General features: G+C 40.1%; 1 long non-coding RNA gene across 1 annotated transcript in view; it reads right to left on the bottom strand.

Annotated features, from left to right (window-relative positions):
- The window catches only part of LOC103597717, an 11,915-nt gene extending 6,353 nt beyond the window's left edge, over positions 1–5,562 (bottom strand). Inside the window, exon 1 of the long non-coding RNA XR_551127.1 lies at positions 5,418–5,562. This is a non-coding gene — a long non-coding RNA (uncharacterized LOC103597717). The remainder of the gene's footprint in view (positions 1–5,417) is intronic.
- Positions 5,563–7,842: the final 2,280 nt, after the last annotated feature.

Genomic DNA, 7,842 nt, shown 5'->3' on the forward strand with positions numbered 1-7,842 from the left:
CAAGGAAAAAAAAAAAAAAAAAAAAAAAAAAAAAAAAAAAGAAAGAAAATGCCATCCAGGAGGAAGAATTCTGTAGTGGTGAAAAGCCTGGACCCTGATGCCAGGCTATGTGGGTTTCTATTCTGTGACACTGGGCCTCTTTAAGCTTCAGTATTCTTTTTTGTTTTTAATTGATTTTTTATTGATTGTACACATTTATGAGGTACAGAGTTATATTTGAAGACAGGTATGCAATGTGTGATGATCTAATCAGGGTAATTAGCATATTCATCATTGCAAAACTTAATAATTTCTTTGTTATGTGAACATTTGATGTCCTCTCTTCTAGTCATTTGATAACATGCAGTAAATTATTGTTAATCATAGATTTCTGGGTCCACTGTACACCAGCAGAACTTACTTTTTTTACCTAGCTGTAATTTTGTATTCATTAACCAGGATTTCACTTTCCCCTCCCCCGAACATGGATATGGTTAGCCTTGACTGAGAGGGGGCAAATGAAGTATTGGACTCAGTGTCTGGCATATAAAAAACACTAAATAAATAGTTATCATTATTGGTAGTTTTAAACTATTTCTCTTCTTTTTCTTCCCCATTATTATTATTTGCTACTCAGAGCAAGGAGGCACAACCCAGGATAAGATGACTCTTTCTTGGATTTTCGCTAAAATCACATAGAGTTTAAGAAAATCAAAGAACAGTGTTTCACACTTGAAATTTTCTTGAAATAAGTCATTGTGAACTTGTGTCATGCTGATCTGAACAATATACAGACCATTTTTTGAAAAGATACCTCTTTGACTACAACAAGTACATGCAAATTGCTTTAGTAATTCAGCTTTAGGGTCCTCCATCAGGTTCTTCTAAACGGTTCCTTTCAAAATCCTGGACCTCCACCACCAGCCCTGAGGCCCTGAGTCATTCTCTACAGAAGCCAAACTATTAAGAGCACTCACCAAAGGATGGCCACGCTAAAATAAAGATGAAGTACATGGGAAATGATTACATGCACAAATGACACAACAATAGGATTTGCAGAACCAAATTTTGATTGAGAAGCAATGCTTCATGAATATACTTAGTATTCAAAAAATTAGGCCCATGTTGGGATACAAAAAACCAAAATGCACAATTTTTCTTCTTTTTCTTTCTTTCATTCCTCTTTTATAGTTCAATGTTGTGATTTGTTAAATTGTAAGTCACTCCCTACCGAGAACGTCCAAAATGATAGGTTAAATCGAAGTTTTCAAAACCAAGACGGGCCTCACAGCACTCATTCTTGGATGTGCATCAAATGGAGATGTGTTTTGAGCAGCAAAAGACAGGGTTTTACCCTTAATTTTGTGGCTACTTTAATATGTTTCCTAATTTCCTGGTTTGACTGGTACCCTGGATTGTTCCACATTTGCCTTTTCTAAGCTTCTCAATAAAACAGCCTCCAAAAATAGAAAATTTCACAACAACTCTGGGAGAAAATATCTCTAATTACAGCATGGATAGGCCAGATTGAAACAATTTGCGTTTAAACAGGGCAATTCTTTTTAGAGAAAGAAACACTATTTCCAAAGCTCCATAACTTTAGAAATGAGATTCCAGAACAAAGCACATGCATTCATCCAATGGACATTATCCTAAACATAAAAATATATATTTATACATTTGTAGATTTTTAAATACCTCTCTAGGTGATTACAAAAAAGAAATATAATGTCATCAGATGTGTTTTCTATTGGCAGAGCACAGCTCCTGGTCACTGTCTTCATTTCTGGCTCAGGTGTGGGGCCATCTCATTGCAAAAACAAACACAAGAACACTAAGATAAAAGAAGGAAAAGCAGAAATGGTGGACTGGTGCTCAACAGTTTGTTATGCTGTCTAGGTAAATATCAAGTCCACAGCTTGTTCCCCCTCCACGTTCCTGGGTCTCATTATGGATATATGTGTATATGCTGGTGTATGAAATATGACGGGAGTGAACAGCTGGAGAAGGAACCAGTGACCTAAGGAGTCAAATTTATTTGTTTATAGGCAAATAAGATCACTACTTCTCTTTTTATATCACAATGTTAATATTATCTGTCTCTCATAAGAGTGAGATATAAACTAATGATGTAGAGAACAAAGTCAAGCTGTGAGTGTCTGATTTCTTTCTTTATAATACAGAATTTGTTTAAGAAATTAAATAATTTATATATGTTGAGCTGTCATTCGTAGAACATTTGGTGGAATACTATGAGGAGGTAATATCGGACAGGCCAGGCTTAGATCATCTGGCTTTAAAACAGCTTCATGGGAATGTTCTCTCTTTAAGGTTGTATTTTTTACTATTACATTTATGATATAGAGGAAGAGTTTAAAATCATATCTCACACACATGCATGCACACATGTGCCATACAGAGAGGAAGCCTAAGTGTAATGAAAATGGTATTGGCTTTGCAACATACCAGACCTGGGTGTTTGGGAAACATTACCTAAACCATTTGTCTCTATTTTCTCTTCTAAAAGCAGAAGATAACACCACACGACTTACGGGTTTGTCATGCAGATTACATAGTGACATGATGGCACACTGTCTCTGTTACATCCAGGTTACTGCACTTGCATTTTCTCTGTGCATACTGCCTCCCTTCTCCACACCAAAAGCCACACCAAAGCTCCTTGGATTTCCTGAACATTGCCAGCTCTCTCTTGCCTACACAGTTTTGTTCATACTGTTCCCCCTGCTTGGAACACTCTCCTCCCCTGCCCTTTGCACAGCTAATTTGTAATCTACTTTCAGGACCAAGCCTGGAAATTGTTCTTCTGTGACACCTTTGCTGACATCCCAAGACTAGACTGTGTTCTTTGTTCGTGCACTCCAAGAGCACCCTAACTTCTGCCACCATGGCCTTCTTCCGCTGTGTTAGTTGTCAGTTTTTAGTAGATGACAAGCTCCTTAAAATAAGAATCTATGTTTTTCAATGTTGTAGCTATGGCTCCTAGCAATGATCTTTCAAAACAGTCAGTGCTGATGAGGGTGTAGCGAGATGGCTACTCTTTCACACTTTTTGTACAAAAGAGAGGCATTTGGTGTAAACATAATACACTTATTGGGTATCCATACTGTGCAAAGCATTGCACTAATTGCTTTCATGCATTGTCTTATTTAATCATCTTGACACTCCTCAGGAATAGGTAGTACTAGTACCCATGATATACAGATCAAGAAACAAAAACTCTGAGTTGAAATGACTTGCACAAGGGCACAAAGCTTTAGGTGGTAGAATCAGGAAACAAACTCAAGTCTGTCTGATACTAACAATATTTTTGCTCAACAACAATGCTCTACTGTGCAAGTTTTCTGGAAAGCAAATAAATTATTCACACTTCAATTAATGCTGTGGAATAAACAGGAGCATAAGATATATGATGGAAATAAACAAACATTTATTTAATTCAGTGAACATTTATATATATAGTAGTAGGAACCATAAATATTCATTTCTTCTGCGCATTAATTCATACCCATTTTCTTTCTCTTTTTCTTTTTTCAGTTAAGTGGCTTCTAATAAGCATATATTGGGGGATATTTTCATACTGTGTCTTTTATTTGGGGCACTAGAAATAAAATGTCCCCAATACTCCTTCTCTCTCAGTGAAATTACGTTGGACTCACAGGGTGGATAGAGAAGAGAGTGTGACATGCATTGTGAGCTCACTAAAATGCCCACTCCTCAAGAGCAGTGACTGGTTTTTCATTGTATCTTCACCTCCTGGCACGGTGACTTCCCCACTGTAGACAAATGATTAACACTGAAGGAATGAGTTATTTAAATGGGTAATGAACTTGAGGTTACAGAATTTGTAAAGGCTGTTTAGAAACTATAAACTTCAATCATACAATGAAATTGGAAAATAAAATGGGGGATCTATCCCTAGATAATATCTAAAAGAAAAATATTTTTCAGAGGTTACTACATGCAGTTTCTCAAAGTAATTGTATTTATAGAAGTGGAAAAACCAAGCAAAAATGAACATGGAGTTGAATTAAACAACTACTGGAGAACTTACTAAATAAATATAAGATGATGCTAGGACCTGATTATTTATTTTATAACTAAGCAGAATTTTCTTATTGTTATGAGAACTCATCCTTTGGTCACAGAATAATTTGCATATCAGGCCAAGAGAAAATAAAGCTTTATCTTATGTAAAGAAGTCAGAGTGATTTTACTAAAACTCATCTCTAGTGAGGTCCATTTTCCTACTAAGATGTCTAAGGGCTTCCCACTGACATTCTGTTTTAAACATCAAACTGTTTTCCCTAGTATGTTTGGTTCAAGATCATTCCCCCATTCTCTGTCACTCCACACTACGCTCCCTATACTCCAATCACACTAAACTTTTCGTAATTTTCTCAAAATATTACGCTTTTTTATGCTTTATTCTCCAGACCTGGAATGCCTTCCTCTCTATCTAGTGACCCTCATTCATCCTTCAAGACACAGATCAAATGTTACTGAGGCTTCAAGCTCCTTCAGGTTGAGCTAACTGAGTTGGTGGGTGCTCTGTGAGGGCTCCCACCCATGCACCTACCAACCACAAGCTGTGGTCACTGATTCTACTCAAACCACAAAATCTTCAGATCCAGCAATAGTTTCTCACTTGTCTTTGTACCCTTTATAGAGAGCCCTATAAAGATTTGTTGATTTCATGAGGGAATTGTTACTGCTTGGAGGTGTAATATGTCTTCTTTTTATTTTCCTTCTGAACTACTCAATGAAAAGAATGATGGGAATAAATAAACTTTTATTTAATTTATCGAACACCCTCTATGTGCCAAACACTTGGTTCAGTGCTGCGTATATAATGGTGGACCAGACAGATGTTGTTCTTGCCCTCAAGGAACCTGTACTCAATGAGGGGAAACATAGCAAAGAAGTTACACAAGCAAAATAATTATAGCTCGTGATGAGTGAAAAGACAGAAGGAATTGGGGCATATAGTGGAGAATGGAGGAAATGGTGGGGAAACAACTTCAGAGAAGGAGTTGCAGGAAGGGGGAAATGTGAGCAGGCAGTTGAATGAGGAGGAGTCGAGAACCATGTCCATGCATAAGGAAGGGCCATTCAAATGTCCTGGGGTAGGAATCAGCTCAGCATGATTTGCAAAGAGCACAGGGCTGATGGGCTGGAGTGAAGTGGGCAGAGGAACACTGACGCTAGATGAAGCTGGAATGGCAGGGGATAGACAGCATAAAGCCTTGTCTGCTGGAGTAAACAGTGTCACGATATTCTAAATGCAGTGGAACACAGTGTACAGTTTTCAGCCAAGAATGACATGGTTGAATTTGCATGGTAACAAAGTTTGTGTTGTAAGCCATGATGTACTTTTTAAATTTTTAAAAATCCTGTACATCTATCAGTGACTTCCTTACTAGTTTACTGTTTACTTCATTCTCTTCTCCACTGGAGGGCTCCAGAGATCGTCATAAGTTTGTAGCCTAGTTAGTCTCCCAAGTATCTTCCTCGTGGCTCTCTGTGTTTCTCCAACAGCTGCACAATAAAACACCAGCAAGAGTATGAAGTACTGAATAAATGAAAGATTAAAACACAATCAGCAATTTGAAAAAGGTCAGCATTTGATAGACTGTAGATGATACAATAATAAGAATTACTATTTTTTCCTATGGCATACCAAGCCTTTTCATGAACAAATAATCTAGTATTAGTTTTGTTTTAAGCAAAAGTAACTGTACCAACAGAAGAAAGATTTATAGAACAGATCTGAGAACTACTGGAGCATAAGCTGGTAGCCTACTTGTTAAAATGACAACCTTAACAATTGCCAGTTTCTGAGTGCTTATGCTGTGCTGCTCAGCACTGTGTCAAGTGCATTATTATAAATATTATCTTATTTAATTCTTCATCAATCATAGCTGTTAGGGATGGCCATTGTTCCCTTTACTGGAATTGGAAAACTGAGGCTCAGGGCCTTTAAGTGACTTGGCCAGTATCTCAGAGATATTAAGTGGGAGAGCTGGCATTTGGATGAAAGACTGCCTGACCCCAAAGCCCTCAAGAGACCAAACTGAAGCCCCAGAACACCCCAAAGCCCCAGAACACCAAACTGAAGAGGTTTCTAGAGACTTAGGTTTCAGTCTCAGCCCACTTTCTTGCAGTTTCAGTTTCCTTGGTGATAAAATAGATATCATTATCTCTTGGGGGGGTGGGGGGAAGATCACAAAGGCTCTACAAATTTATAATGCATCTCCAATGTCATGAAGATAATCAAAATGTTTTGTAAACTACAAACAATGGATTTTTTGACAGGTGCTTGATTTTTTGGCTTAAAAATAAAACCCTCCCCTCGAAATGAATTCCTTGAAATTTTTTTTTTCCAGAACTAGCTTGTTTTTAGCCCCTTCTTGTAACTTGCCCCAAATTCCACATTGTTTATTTACAGCATCTAATCCTCTGTCAGACAGGTTCTTCGTAAGGAATTGGCAACATAAGGTGGTAGGAAGAAAAATAGCATGGGAAGTAAGTTCCTACCCACGTCTGCTACTCACTCATTGTGCAGCTTTGGGCAAATCCCTTCTTCCTGACCCCAAATGCAAAATGAACAAGTGGGTTAGTTGGAGATAAAGGTTATCCCAAGTTTTAGAATACTAGGGTCAAATGTAGCCCATGGCTGAGATGAGAGAAAGGAGAGGAAAAAGGCCAGATGACAATAGAGTTATTCTAACATATTTGCTTAATGAGTGCATTATGGGGCTTTTAACTATAATGTGGTCATCTAAACTTCAACAATTTCAGCAGATATTTGAGATACATGAGGCACCATCCTAGCAAGTGAATCTAGATAGATCAAAAAGCGGAGTCTGAAAAAGACATGTCGGCCACAGAAATATTTTGTTATCAACACAGTCTTAAACATTTTAAAAACTTTTCAATGTTTATAACTAATGGGAAATTTAACACAAAAGTTCTCGTTTCCAGTTTCTCTTTAAAAACTTGAATATTGGCAATGCTGAGCCGGCATTTCCACTTGGCAGGGAAATACGGAGCTGAATAGAAGTCCCCGCCCCCCGCCCCCTGCAAGACTGGACCCTCACCCTCGGTTTGCGGCCCCGCAAATGCCCACCGTCCCGCACCCCCACCGTTTCATAAGCAACCGACGTGTCAGTTCCCGGTTGGTTTAAGTGTGTGTGACTCTTGGGTTAGAGGGAAAACAATAAGTTACTTCAATCGTGTTATTCCAAAGGGAATTTCAGGGAGCTGCGGTGGAAGAGAACAGAAACTCCCGGTGGGTCGCCTTCGTCTCCGCGCTCCTGCCCCCGCCCCCACCTCCCCACCAGACCGAGGGTGAAAAAGACGCGCGGAGAACTTGGCGGCCGGGAACCAGGAGGCCTGCGGCCAGCAAGCGTTCTCTCCACTGCTTGCTCTGCTCCACTGGGCAAGGATCTCCTGTGTCTGTGCCTCGATTCCCCCAGCAGTCAACGAGAAAACCTACCAGACCATAGTTGTTAACGGGTCTTTCCTGTCGCGACCTGTGAAATTCTCAGCCCTCCCCTGGGTCTTCCCAATGCCCCCAGGGAAGTCTTAAAGGAAATCTTGCGTCTCCCCACCTGAGATCTGCAGGCTCATACCTGACACCCCCACATCCACCAACTCGGCGGCGCGGCCCGGGTCTCTTCGGGGCGTCACTCCAGGGAAACCGGCCCGGGTGCGGGAAGTTGGGGCGCGCTCTGCGCCCTGGAGGCTCCGGGGTCTGCCGAGGCGCCGCGGGATCCCCGCCGAAGGCTGGGGCAGCGCCCGCAGCCCTCTCCTCCTGCCTCGCCCTCCCGAGTCCTTGTCCGG

The sequence above is a fragment of the Galeopterus variegatus genome, unplaced genomic scaffold (genome assembly GCF_000696425.1).
Source record: "Galeopterus variegatus unplaced genomic scaffold, G_variegatus-3.0.2 Scaffold2401, whole genome shotgun sequence".
NCBI classification, from domain to species: Eukaryota; Metazoa; Chordata; class Mammalia; order Dermoptera; family Cynocephalidae; genus Galeopterus; species Galeopterus variegatus.